The sequence below is a fragment of the Salmo trutta genome, chromosome 18 (assembly GCF_901001165.1).
Source record: "Salmo trutta chromosome 18, fSalTru1.1, whole genome shotgun sequence".
NCBI lineage: Eukaryota > Metazoa > Chordata > Actinopteri > Salmoniformes > Salmonidae > Salmo > Salmo trutta.
The window spans coordinates 51,347,997-51,362,380 of NC_042974.1; positions in this window are offsets into that span (position 1 = coordinate 51,347,997).

Consider the following 14,384-nt stretch of genomic DNA (forward strand, 5'->3'; position numbering starts at 1 on the left):
AACCAGATGCCGCCAATTGAAGGTCCAACCCCAATAAACTAAACATAGAACTACAAAAAACTAGAATGAACATAGAAATATACTACTATAGAACAATGACTAACAAACCTACACTCAAAGTGTAGGAAGAGCGCGGAAAATGTCATGACGAAAAGTCAAAAAAAGTTATATTTACGTTCGTTCAAACATGTCAAACGTTGTATAGCATCAATCTTTAGGGCCTTTTTCACTTAGAACTTCAATAATATTCCAACCGGACAATTGCAATGTCTTGAAAAACGTTTTGGAACACAGCTAACTCTCACGTGAATGCGCGCCAATGAACGGCAGTACTTTCCTGAGTCAACAACATCCAACTTCCTCTGTTCGCTCTCTGTTCATCATAGACGCCTCAAACTACTTTCTAAAGACTGTTGACATCTAGTGGAAGCCTTAGGAAGAGCAAAATGAACCCTAAGTCACTGTGTGTTCGATAGGCAATGACTTGAAAGGACTACAAGCACCAGAATTCCCACTTCCTGGTTGGATTTTTCTCAGGTTTTTGCCTGCCATATGAGTTCTGTTATACTCACAGACATCATTCAAACAGTTTTAGAAACTTCAGAGTGTTTTCTTTCAAAATCTAAAAATAATATGCATATTCTAGTTCCTATGCCCGAGTAGTAGGCCGTTTAATTTGGGTACGTTTTTCATCCGGCCGTGAAAATACTGCCCCCTACCCTAGAGAGGTTAAACACTGTTTCCCATGCTTGTTCAATGAACCATAAACAATTAATGAACATGCACCTGTGGAACGGTTGTTAAGACACTAACAGCTTACAGACGATAGGCAATTAAGGTCACAGTTATGAAAACATAGGACACTAAAGAGGCCTTTCTACTGACTCTGAAAAATAACAAAATAAAGATGCCTGCGGTCCCTGCTCATCTGCGTGAATGTGCCTTAGGCATGCTGCAAGGAGGCATGAGGACTGCAGATGTGGCCAGGGCAATAAATTGCCATTTGCGTTTATCGTCAAATGAATGAGCGTTACACCGAGGCCTGTACTCTAGAGCGGGATGGATTTGGAGGTGGAGGGTCCGTCATGGTCTGAGGCGGTGTGTCACAGCATCATTGGACTGAGCTTGTTGTCATTGCAGGCAATCTCAACGCTGTGCGTTACAGGGAAGACATCCTCCTCCCTCATGTGGTACCCTTCCCGCAGGCTCATCCTGACATGACCCTCCAGCATGACAAGGCCACCAGCCATACTGCTTGTTCTGTGCCTGATTTCCTGCAAGACAGGAATGTCAGTGTTCTGGCATGGCCAGCAATCCCATTGCGCACGTCTGGGACCTGTTGGATTGGAGGGTGAACACGCGATAGCTGACACTTGCATAGCTGGTGTTTTGGCAGTGTCGGAGATGTACAGTGCATTCAGAAAGTATTCAGACCCTTTGACTTTTTCCACATTTTGTGACGTTGATTAAATCATTTTTTCCCTCTCATCAATCTACACACAATACCCCATAATGACAAAGCAAAAACAGGTTTTTAGAAATGTTTGCAAATGTATATATATATAAAAAATAAATATAAAATGGACATAAGTATTCAGACCCTTTACTCAGTACTTTGTTGAACCACCTTTGGCAGCGATTACAGCCTTGGGTCTTCTTGGGTATGATGCTACAAGCTTGGCACACCTGTATGTGGGAAGTTTCTCCCATCACTCTCTGCAGATACTCTCAAGCTCTGTCAGATTGGATGGGGAGCATCGCTGGACAGCTATGTTCAGGTCTCTCCAGAGATGTTCGATCTGGTTCAAGTCCGCGCCCAGTTTTTCATCAAGAATCTCTATCTACTTTGCTCTGTTCATCTTTCCCTCGATCCTGACTTGTCGCCCAGTCCCTGCCGCTGAAAAACATCCCCACAGCATGATGCTGCCACCACCATGCTTTACCGTAGGGACGGTGCCAGGTTTCCTCCAGACATGACGCTTGGCATTCAGACCAAAGAGTTCAATCTTGGTTTCATCAGACCAGAGAATCTTGTTTCTTATGGTCTGAGAGTCCTTTAGGTGCCTTTTGGCAAACTCCAAGTGAGCTGTTATGTGCCTTTTACTGATGAGTGGCTTCTGTCTGGCCACTCTACCATAAAGGCCTGATTGGTGGAGTGCTGCAGAGATGGTTGTCCTTCTGGAAGTTTATCCCATCTGCACAGAAGAACTCTAAAGCTCTGTCAGCGTGACCATCTAGTTCTTGGTCACCTCCCTGACCAAGGCCCTTCTCCCTGGATTGCTCAGTTTTGACGGGCGTCCAGCTCTAGGAAGAGTCTTGATGGTTCCAAACTTCTTCCATTTAAGAATGATGGAGGCCAGTGTTCTTGGGGACCTTCAATGCTGCAGGAATGTTTTGGTACCCTTCCCCAGATCTGTGCCTCGACACAATCCTGTCTCGGAGCTCTATGGACAATTCCTTCGACCTCATGGCTTGTTTTTTTCTCTGACATGCGCTGTCAACTGTGGGACCTTACATAGACAGGTGTGTGCCTTTCCAAATCATGTCCAATCAATTTAATTTACCACAGGTGGACTCCAATAAAGTTGTAGAAACATCTCAAGGATGATCAATGGAAACAGGATGCACCTGAGCTCAATTTCGAGTCTCAAGGCAAAGGGTCTGAATACTTATGTAAATAAGATATTTCCTGTTTTTTTATTTCTAATACGTTTGAAAAAAAATTTAAACTCTGTTTTCGCGTTGTCATTATGGGGTATTGTGTGTAGATTGATGAGGGGAAAAAAATATTTAATCAATTTTAGAATATGGCTGTAACGTAACAAAATGTGGAAAAAGTCAAGGGGTCTGAATGCTTTCCGAATGCACTGTAACTGCATTAGACCTGTCAAATCAGTGAGCGGCTGCTCAAGTGGTCAGTGTCACAAAGCCACACCCGTCCCACTCGTGTTAGCAGTTCAGAACGAGCAAGTGTAGGCTATATAGAAATAATGACACTCAAATTGAAAATCTTATTCAATTACATATCACATTCCAGTGTTCCAACTTATAAACAAGGCTGGATGGGATTTCTCTTAATGCAACTCCGTGCAGCCAATGACAATTTCCGCTTCAGGGTTGATGCTGCGAGACGCTTGTGGATTTGATTGGTCAAATGTAGTTCCACCTCTGACACTGCCAAAATAGCCACTATGTGTGTGTCCGATAGCACTTATCTGATAGAATATATCCTTAAATGTGCGTAGCTGCTCTCAGGATTTGAACTGGCAACCTTTAGGTCCAGAGTGCATTAATGTCTCAGCAGTGCCACCAGATAGTCAGTCTATGTCATTGAAAAAGCATGTGTTCTTAATGTTTTTTAAACTCAGTGTTTATCCAATCAAATGTATTTATAAAACCCTTCTTACATCAGTGGATGTAGAGGGTGCAACAGGTCAGCACCTCAGAAGTAAATGTCAGCTGGCTTTTCATCATTCAGAGTATCTCTATCGCTCCTGCTGTCTCTAGAGAGTTGAAAACAGCAGGTCGGGGACAGGTAGCACGTCCGGTGAACAGGTCAGTGTTCCATAGCCGCAGAACAGTTGAAACTGGAGCAGCAGCACGACCAGGTGGACTGGGGACAGCAAGGAGCCATCAGGTCAGGTAGTCCTGAGAGAGAGAGAGAGAGAGAGAGAGAGAGAGAGAGAGAGAGAGAGAGAGAGAGAGAGAGAGAGAATTAGAGAGAGCCTACTTAAATTCACACAGGACACCGGATAAGACAGGATAAATACTCCAGATATAACAGACTGACCCTAGACCCCCGACACATAAACTATTGCAGCATAAATACTGGAGGCTGAGACAGGGGGGGTCGGGAGACAATGTGGCCCTTTCCGACGATACCCCCGGACAGGGCCAAACGGGCAGGATATAACCCCACCCACTTTTCCAAATCACAGCCCCCACACCACTAGAGGGATATCTTCAACCACAAACTTACCATCCTGTGGCAAGGCCGAGTATAGCCCACGAAGATCTCCCCCACGGCTCAAACCCAAGGGGGGCGCCAACCCGGACAGGAAGATCACATCAGTGACTCAACCCACTCAAGTGACGCACCCCTCCTAGGGACGGCATGGAAGAGCACCAGTAAGCCAGTGACTCAGCCCCTGTAATAGGGTTTGAGGCATAGAATCCCAGTGGAGAGAGGGGAACCGGCCAGGCAGAGACAGCAAGGGGGGTTCATTGCTCCAGTACCTTTCCGTTCACCTTCACACTCCTGGGCCACACTACACTCAATCATAGGACCTACTGAAGAGATTTGTCTTCAATAAAGACTTACAGGTCGAGACCAAGTCTGCATCTCTCACATGGATAGGCAGACCATTCCATAAAAATTGAGCTCTATAGGAGAAAGCCCTGCCTCCAGCTGTTTGCTTAGAAATTCTAGGGACAGTAAGAAGGCCTGCGTCTTGTGACCATAGCGTACGTGTAGGTATGTACGGCAGGACCAAATCGGAAAGATAGGTAGGAGCAAGCCCATGTAATGCTTTGTAGGTTAGCAGTAAAACCTTGAAATCAGCCCTTGCCTTAACAGGAAGCTAGTGTAGAGAGGCTAGCACTGGAGTAATATGATCACATTTTTTGGTTCTTGTCAAGATTCTAGCAGTTGTGTTTAGCACTAACTGAAGTTTATTTAGTGCTTTATCTGGGTAGTCAGAAAGTAGAGCATTGCGGTAGTCTAACCTAGAAGTGACAAAAGCATGGATGAATTTATCTTCATCATTTTTGGACAGAAAGTTTCTGATTTCTGCAATGTTACGTAGATGGAAAAAAGCTGTCCTTGAAACAGTCTTGATATATTCGTCAAAAGAGAGATCAGGGTCCAGAGGTACGCCGAGGTCCTTCACAGTTTTATTTGAGACGACTCTACAACCATCAAGATGAATTGTCAGATTCAACAGAATATCTCTTCGTTTCTTGGGACCTAGAACTAGCATCTCTGTTTTGTCCGAGTGTAAAAGTAAAACATTTGCAGCCATCCACTTCCTTATGTCTGAAACACAGGCTTCCAGAGAGGGCAATTTTGGGGCTTCACCATGTTTCATCGAAATGTACAGCCGTGGGTCTTCCGCATAGCAGTGAAAGTTAACATTATGTTTCCGAATGACATCACCAAGAGGTAAAATATATAATGAAAACAATAGTGGTCCTAAAACGGAGCCTTGAGGAACACCGAAACTTACTGTTGATTTGTCAGAGGACAAACCATCTACAGAGACAAACTGATATCTTTCTGACAGATAAGATCTAAACCAGGCCAGAACTTGTCCGTGTAGACCAATTTGGGTTTCCAATCTCTCCAAAAGAATGTGATGATTGGTGGTATCAAAAGCAGCACTAAGGTCTAGGAGCACGAGGACAGATGCAGAGCCTCGGTCTGACGCCATGAAAAGGTCATTTACCACCTTCACAAGTGCAGTCTCAGTGCTATGATGGGGTCTAAAACCAGACTGTTTCATATACATTGTTTGTCTTCAGGAAGGCAGTGAGTTGCTGCTTTGTTTTCTAACATTTTTGAGAGAATGGGAGATTCGATATAGGCCGATCGTTTTTTAGATTTTCTGGGTCAAGGTTTGGCTCTTTCAAGAGAGGCTTTATTACTGCCACTTTTAGTGAGTTTGGTACACATCCGGTGGATAGAGAGCCGTTTATTATGTTCAACATAGGAGGGCCAAGCACAGGAAACAACTCTTTCAGTAGTTTAGTTGGAATAGGGTCCAGTATGCAGCTTGAAGGTTTAGAGGCCATGATTATTTTCATCAATGTGTGAAGAGATATAGTATTAAAAAACTTGAGTGTCTCCCTTGATCCTAGGTCCTGTCAGAGTTGTGCAAAACTAGGTACAACTGAGCTTTGGAGGAATACGCAGATTTAAACAGGAGTCCGTAATTTGCGTTCTAATAATCATGATCTTTTCGTCACAGAAGTTCATGAATTTATCACTTGTGTCACTTGTCTCTTGTGGAATGCTGCTTTTTAGTTAGCTTTGCGACAGTATTAAAAATACATTTTGGATTGTTCTTATTTTCCTCAATTAAGTAGGAAAAATAGGATGATCGAGCAGCAGTGAGGGTTCTTCGATACTGCACGGTACTGTCTTTCCAAGCTAGTCGGAACACTTCCAGTTTGGTGTAGCGCCATTTCCGTTCCAATTGTCTGGAAGCTTGCTTCAGAGCTCGGGTATTTTCTGTATACCAGGGAGCTAGTTTCTTATGACAAATGTTTTTTGTTTTTAGGGGTGCGACTGCATCTAGGGTATTACGCAAGGTTAAATTGAGTTCCTCAGTTAGGTGGTTAACTGATTTTTGTACTTTGACGTCCTTGGGTAGGTGGAGGGATTCTGGAAGGGCATCTAGGAATCTTTGGATTGTCTGAGAATTTATAGCACAGCTTTTGGATCCTTGGTTGGGGTCTGAGCAGACTGTTTGTTGCAATTGCAAACGTAATAAAATGGTGGTCCGATAGTCCAGGATTATGAGGAAAAACATTAAGATCCACAACATTTATTCCACGGGACAAACCTAGGTCCAGAGTATGACTGTGGCAGTGAGTAGGTCCGGAGACATGTTGGACCAAACCCACTGAGTCGATGATGGCTCCGAAAGCCTTTTGGAGTGGATCTGTGGACTTTTCCATGTGAATATTAAAGTCACCAAAAATGTGAATATTATCTGCCATGACTACAAGGTCCGATAGGAATTCAGGGAACTCAGTTAGGAACACTGTATATGGCCCAGGAGACCTGTAAACAGTAGCTATAAAAAGTGATTGAGTAGGCTGCATAGCTCAAAAGACGAAAACATAGTATTTTTTTGTAAATTGAAATTTGCTATCGTAAATGTTAGCAACACCTCCGCCTTTTGCGGGATGCACAGGGGATATTGTCACTAGTGTAACCAGGAGGTGAGGCCTCATTTAATAACACAGTAAATTCATCTGGCTTAAGCCATGTTTCAGTCAGGCCAATCACATCAAGATTATGATCAGTGATTAGTTAATTGACTATAACTGCCTTGGAAGTGAGGGATCTAACTTTAAGTAGGCCTATTTTGAGATATCACAATCTCTTTCAATAATGACAGGAATGGAGGACGTCTTTATTCCAGTGAGATTGCTAAAGCGAACACCACCATGTTTAGTTTTGCCCTACCTAGATCGAGGCACTGACACGGTCTCAATGGGGATAGCTGAGCTGACTACACTGACTGTGCTAGTGGCAGACTCCACTAAGCTGGCAGGCTGGCTAACAGCCTGCTGCGTTGCCTGCACCCTATCTCATCATGGAGCTAGGGGAGTTCGAGCCCTGTCTATGTTTGTAGATAAGATGAGAGCACCCCTCCAGCTAGGATGGAGTCCATCACTCCTCAGCAGGCCAGGCTTAGTCCTGTTTGTGGGTAAGTCCCAGAAAGAGGGCCAATTATCTACAAATTATATATTTTGGGAGGGCAGAAAACAGTTTTCAACCAGCAATTGAGTTGTGAGACTCTGCTGTAGAGCTCATCACTCCCCCTAACTGGGAGGGGGCCAGAGACAATTACTCAATGCCAACACAGAGTAGAGAAGGACAGGGCGTGACAGTTTTTTTTTCTAGTTTAGATTTTCTATGTTCTTATGTTCTAGTTTTTGTATATCTATGTTAGGCTTTTTTGGGATGATCTCCAATTAGAGGCAGCTGGTCATCGTTGTCTCTAATTGGAGATCATACTTAAGTAGTTGTTTTTCCCACCTGGGTTTGTGGGAGATTGTTTTTGAGTAAGTGTATGTTGTAACTCTTCGTCACGGTTTCTTGGTTTGTTGGTTCAGTTTATTTTGTATGTATTGCATAGTTTCACAGTTTAATAAATAAAATGTGGAACGATACACACGCTGCGCTTTGGTCCGCTCCTTCATCCTACGACAACCGTGACAGAATCTCCCACAAACCCAGGTGGGAAAAACAACTACTTAAGTATGATCTCCAATTCCACTTTATGTCCACCTAGTCGTCTTTTCCATGGCAGGATCTTCTCATTTTGATGTTTTCTCTTTTTTATGTAAACATAATGGAATTATGATTAGTTATAGGCAAATGAATACATAAGCCAAAATTGTATGCTGTTGTCCTTATCACTATAATCTAGTAGTAATTTAGTAGTAGAGGTAATTTCATTTATGCCCCATTCTACACACAGCATAAATTACAAGCACTGAACCATTTACAGGACAATAATAAAAGTAGCATATAGGATCCAACCCTATCTCAGAGTGAATAAATGTAAAGCGTTTGTAGACTTTAAGAAAAAAATAGTAAGTGACAGTTTCATCAGTACGTGCTTAAAGAAAGTCATATCACAAAGATCACAGTTGACAGTGCCCATCAAGTCTATGACAATAGAGAATGAATTGTAATCACCAAAGTGTGTTAAAGTGTGTTTGTAAAAATAATATCTGAAAATGTCAGTTGTTGAACATAATACTTCTATTTGCAATATCAATTTATGATATATGCAGTTGAGGAATATTCCATGTACCAACACTACATGTAGGACGGACATTCCCACATACAGTATACACATACATAGAGGCATTTTTCAGCTGTGATTTTACCACTCAGAATCCAGAATGGATATGACAATGGGGCCAGCACAGGACGTAATACACCCTTACAACAATCTACTTTTTGATCTTCTTCACTTCTTATCTGATAAACTGCTACTGTGTGTCAAGAAAATAGCTCCAATTAGGGGTTAGTGTACTCCAGTAAAAAAGGGCTGGTTTAGATTAAAAACTATTGCCCTGTGTCCCCGTTCATAGGGGCATGAGAGACTTGTCAGTGGTAGAATTGAGTTGGCACTTTATTGGACCAAACACCCACAGACCCAAACACCCACAAGGTTGAGGTTACTCGTGGACAGTAATTAGTATTTTTATTTTTTTGCATTGACGCATTGTGTCTTCTAACTGTCCTAGAATAGGATCCAAAGTGTTAGGAAATATTTGTTCCCATAAATACAAAGGAGGATGTCTCTCCTCATACCTTGGCACTTTAGTCAGACTGCCAGACTGTGTAAAAACTTTATGATGGGGCCGGCAACGGAGTTCCCATTGACTAAACACCACGGAGCCAATCAGGAGAGAATACATACAGGTCAAGGATGCCAATTGAAAGTCTAGGGGTGTGTCTGTGCCTTTTGGACTACTCTCTCTTTACAGAGAACCCCTGTGGTTCAAGTCAAGAGCTACCCTTCCCCTTTAAGTCTGCTCTGTGCATTTCTGAAAGTGACGGAGCCAGCAGCCAAGAGAGTTTTTCACAGTATGTCATAAACAATTATTACACTTATGAATGTATGTAAAATGCTAATATGTATTAGATCCAGTACAATGGAATAACTAAGTGTCACGACTTCCGCCAAAGTCAGTCCCTCTCCTTGTTTGGGCGGCGTTCGGTGGTCGACGTCACCGGCTTTCTAGCCACCGCCGATCCACTTTTCATTTTCCATTTGTTCTGTCTTTGTCTTATCACACCTGGCTTCACTCACCAATCACTTGTTTATTATTTAACCCTCTGTTCCCCATGTTGTGTTTGTGAGTGATTGTTTATTGTATTTCGATCCGTCTTTGTGGGCTCGTGATGTTACTTTGTAAATTAGTCTTTTTGAGTAAAGTACGTTGATTACTCATATCTGCTGTCCTGCGCCTGACTCTCTACACCAGCTACACACAGGACCCTTACACTAAGACCAGAATTTGAATGCAGCGTGTTCCGATTCCTCCTCTTTCTGTCCAACAGGGTCAACCAAAAACACTTGGCCTGATAGTTCATGCAGATACTGGGGAAGCAATATAGACATGTATTGATCCCTTAAATGATTTTACTATTAAATTACCCATATCACAACCCTCGTACCCCTTCACAAAAATGTACCTAAATCAATTTTGGAAAAAATATTTTACTCACAATGAACTTCCAGTGGTTCTGGTTCACGTTCAAGAAACTGATGACAGCATTGTAGTTACCGAAGTTCACCTGAAATAAATAATTTCACATGCTTGCCACTAAGCCCCAAAAAATGTATCAGTAGTTAATCCTTTCAAATTCCACTAACAGATTGTATTAGTACCTTTGGCAGACTATGCTTGCGCAATAAACTCCATTTAGAATGACTTGGGCTGAGTAATGATTTAGGATGTAAATCTTTGTCCCGTGATTGCAGCTTTTTGTGGTTGCTTGAAAGTACCATTCGATTGTCAGTATAAGGAGAGAAAGTAAAACCACAAATAGTTAGAAGGATTGTTTATCGAGATTTAAAACAAATGTAATTACATTTGCCTTTGTTTTTTTTGTTGTCTAATCTATTCTGGCTACATGCAATTTAATGGGTCATTGTCACATATATATGCCCTGTTTGGGAGATTACGTATCATACATAAGGTGTTATGTAGTCCAAAAAGTGTGTTATTGCTGACAATACTGTGTTTACGTGATGACACATCTTCACTATTTACTTTAAAGTGACAGATTAAGGGCCATAAATATTCAAGTGTTCGTCATCAGAAACATTCAACTACAATTCCAGTTAACTACATAATGATATTACATGTCCTTAGACTTGGTTAGGTGCACATCTAATGTACTTCTATGTTCATCCAATTTGTAAGTCGCTCTGGATTAGAGCGTCTGCTAAATGACGTAAATGTAATCCTTCATACTGTATGAATTTCTGAGCAAGGAGCTATTGAAATTTGAAAGTTTGAAAAATTCATGTAAATTCTTGTGAGATGAAAATTGACAAACTAAAAGGTGTGCAATGTGTAGGCCCACTGAGTGGACATTCTGAACCTTGTTTCAAGTCAGTAGGTCACATGACCAAGAAGCTATTGAAATTTGAAATTTTGAAAAATTCATGTAAAAACGTGTGAGATGAAAATGGACAAGCTAAAGGGTGTGCAATATAGAAGGGTGGTCAGTGGACATTCTGAACCTTGTTTGAAGTCAGTTGGTCATATGACAAAAGAGCTATTGAAATTAAAAAATGTAAATACATAATTTAAATTAGTGCGAGATGTAAATTGACCAAAAAAAAGGGTGTGCAATGTGTGTCTATGCCATCGGGTTAGCTATAACCCGTTTTTAAAGTTTTAGGAGTAATGGTTAAAGAGCTATTGAAATTTGAAAAAATAGATTTGTCACTATGTTGACGGTCCCTAACTGCTGTTGGTGGACGTAAGGAAAAATACAGGCAAATATCCGTTGAATATCCAACCTGAAAATATCTTTACCTCGGAAGCTATCCTCGCCATAAGGCGATCTCCTGTATATTATGAGTACAGCGACTGCAATTAGAAGGCATAATGTTAATGTTACTAACGTTACTTAGCTTCAGCTGGCGGAGGTCCTGACGAACCGCGTCTAGATAAAGCATCCGGGGTGAAACAGTTGAATGAAAAAAGTTGAGCGAGGGAAAAATAAAAATATAAAATGGTAATTAAAAAGTTAAAACCGTGTAGTTGGCAGATAGCAAAATAAGGTAAACGTGTTGCTCTTTCCTCCTCCAGACCAGGTCGGCAAAGACTTGTGCATGCTCCTCTTCCTGCTCCACACATCCACACACTCTCACAAATAAGAGTATGGTTACAGTACAGTGTTGTTCCCTGGTGTACAAAAAGGTCAAAGGTACACATAAGGTACCTTTAGAGGTACACATAGGAACTCACATGGTACTGGTCTGTACCAGCTGGATGCATTTGCATGCTTTGAAATCGTTTGGAGACACCACTTGGCTAATGGCCAATAAGCTGAGTCAACCATAAAGTAAAAGTACAGCTATCATGCTTGTAAACAATTTATATAGTTCAAAAACACATTAATAGATTGTTTTTTATAAATAATGTTTTGTTGTTACATTTAACTGCCGAAAATGCTGTTATCTAAGTCATTTCCTTAGTAGGTGATGTCAGAGGTCAGCATGTGGGAGATGTCAGAGCTCAGGAATGATAATGTTTCTCACTAGTAATTACCAAATGGAGGGCCGTAAATTCCCACTTACCACTAGGTTTCAGACGCAGCATTAGGTACAATCATTACTGCACTTAGAAATGTAAGGATGTCGATGTGCTGGTCGGGGGGGTCATTAGCATATTTGGGGGCACAGTGTAAAATATGTTGTATTTATGCCAACCGTCAGTGGAAATGTACCAGTTTACCAGTGGTTTTATCGTTATGTTGATTAAGGTTGAGCATCTCTTTCGACATGATCAGTTTTGTAATCTTTGTAAGAACTTGTGACAATCAAGAGCTGTACTGTTAAGCGGTTACTGTGCAATTTCCAGTAGCTTATTGGCAGCTGGTTCACAGAAAGTTCATGTGTAGTTTTCAATACCTTGCTGTCAATTAGTTACAAGTCAGTTATTGTAAAATTCACAGTCATTTCCTGCAGTTAATCCATCACACTCACATGATAGGAAAGTGAGTGCTACAATTACATGAAGACTAGCTATAGATTCCATACCATATGGCTATTTAGTAGCACATGGACTTATGTCAGCCTTTAACAAGGCTGTAGAACTGGCAGTGTACAATCTTGATGTCTTTGAACAGATGGCATTAAACTAGGATGACATTCCCTCTCATGGGAGACCAAAAAGAGGTAGATGAAAGCCACGCCTCGAATATGCCACTACTGCAATCTTCTGATAGGCTGCCACTGCTACGGTATGCTGCCAATCAACAAGTGATGTGCATGTTGTCAACAGAAGAGTCAGTGAAGGTATAGTGGGTTACTAGCAAGATTGATAGTGGCATCAAGTTCCCTGTAGGTTACTGACAACATTTTACCAGTAAGCTATTGTGACATTTACAATAACTTACAAGTCGTTTTCAGTTAAGCAATGACAAATTCACAGCAAAAAGTTACCATTAAGTTAGTGGAATATCCACAACTGCTTCACAGTGCGGCTCATTACTGACACATTCACTTACAAAGTTTGCAGAACAGACAGTGTCAAAGGAGATGCTCTACTTACATCGGCATAACCATTAAACACTTAAATTGCTACAACACTTCCACTGATGACTGGCACAAATACACATATTTGACCACACCCCCTATATTCCCATAACAACCCACGATTACCTTGCCCCCATCTATCAAAGCACAGTGATGAACGTACCTTATATTCAATATATTGGGTAGAAAAATGTCCCATTATACCTATAAGGTACCGAACTGTATCATGTGAGTTCATACAGTGGGGGAAAAAAGTATTGGATCCCCTGCTGATTTTGTACGTTTGCCCACTTACAAAGAAATTATCAGTCTATAATTTTAGTAGTAGGTTTATTTGAACAGTGAGAGAAAAAAAATCCAGAAAAACGCATGTCAAAAATGTTATAAAATGATTTGCATTTTAATGAGGGAAATAAGTATTTGACCCCCTCTCAATCAGAAAGATTTCTTGCTCCCAGGTGTCTTTAATACAGGTAACGAGCTGAGATTAGGAGCACACTCTTAAAGGGAGTGCTCCTAACCGCAGCTTGTTACCTGTAAAAGACACACCTGTCCACAGAAGCAATCAGACTGCGGAGCAATCAATCAAGGTCCCCTTGCTCAAGAATACATATACAGGCCCGTCTGAAGTCTGCCAATGAACATCTGAATGATTCAGAGGACAACTGGTGAAAGTGTTGTGGTCAGATGAGACCAAAATGGAGCTCTTTGACATCAACTCAACTCGCCGTGTTTGGAGGAGGAGGAATGCTGCTGCCTATGACCCCAAGAACACCATCTCCACCGTCAAACATGGAGGTGGAAACATTATGCTTTGGGGTTGGTTTTCTGCTAAGGGGACAGGACAACTTCACCGCATCAAAGGGACGATGGACGGGGCCATGTACCGTCAAATCTTGGGTGAAAACCTCCTTCCCTCAGCCAGGGCATTGAAAATGGGTCGTGGATGGGTATTCCAGCATGACAATGACCCAAAACACACGGCCAAGGCAACAAAGGAGTGGCTCAAGAAGCACATTAAGGTCCTGGAGTGGCCTAGCCAGTCTCCAGACCTTAATCCCATAGAAAATCTGTGGAGGGAGCTGAAGGTTCGAGTTGCCAAATGTCAGCCTCGAAACCTTAATGACTTGGAGAAGATCTGCAAAGAGGAGTGGGACAAAATCCCTCCTGAGATCATCATTCATTCTTTGGGGATTTCAACTAACTACCTCTTGGTTGGAATACTCGGTGTCCATGAGTACTGCTAGTTTTATGTTGATGTTATGTTAGTGGTGATAATTTGACAATTATTTACTTGATTCTAGGCAGCTTTTAGCAAAGTGCAGAAATGCATTATTGCCAATAAGTCTGTGGCCA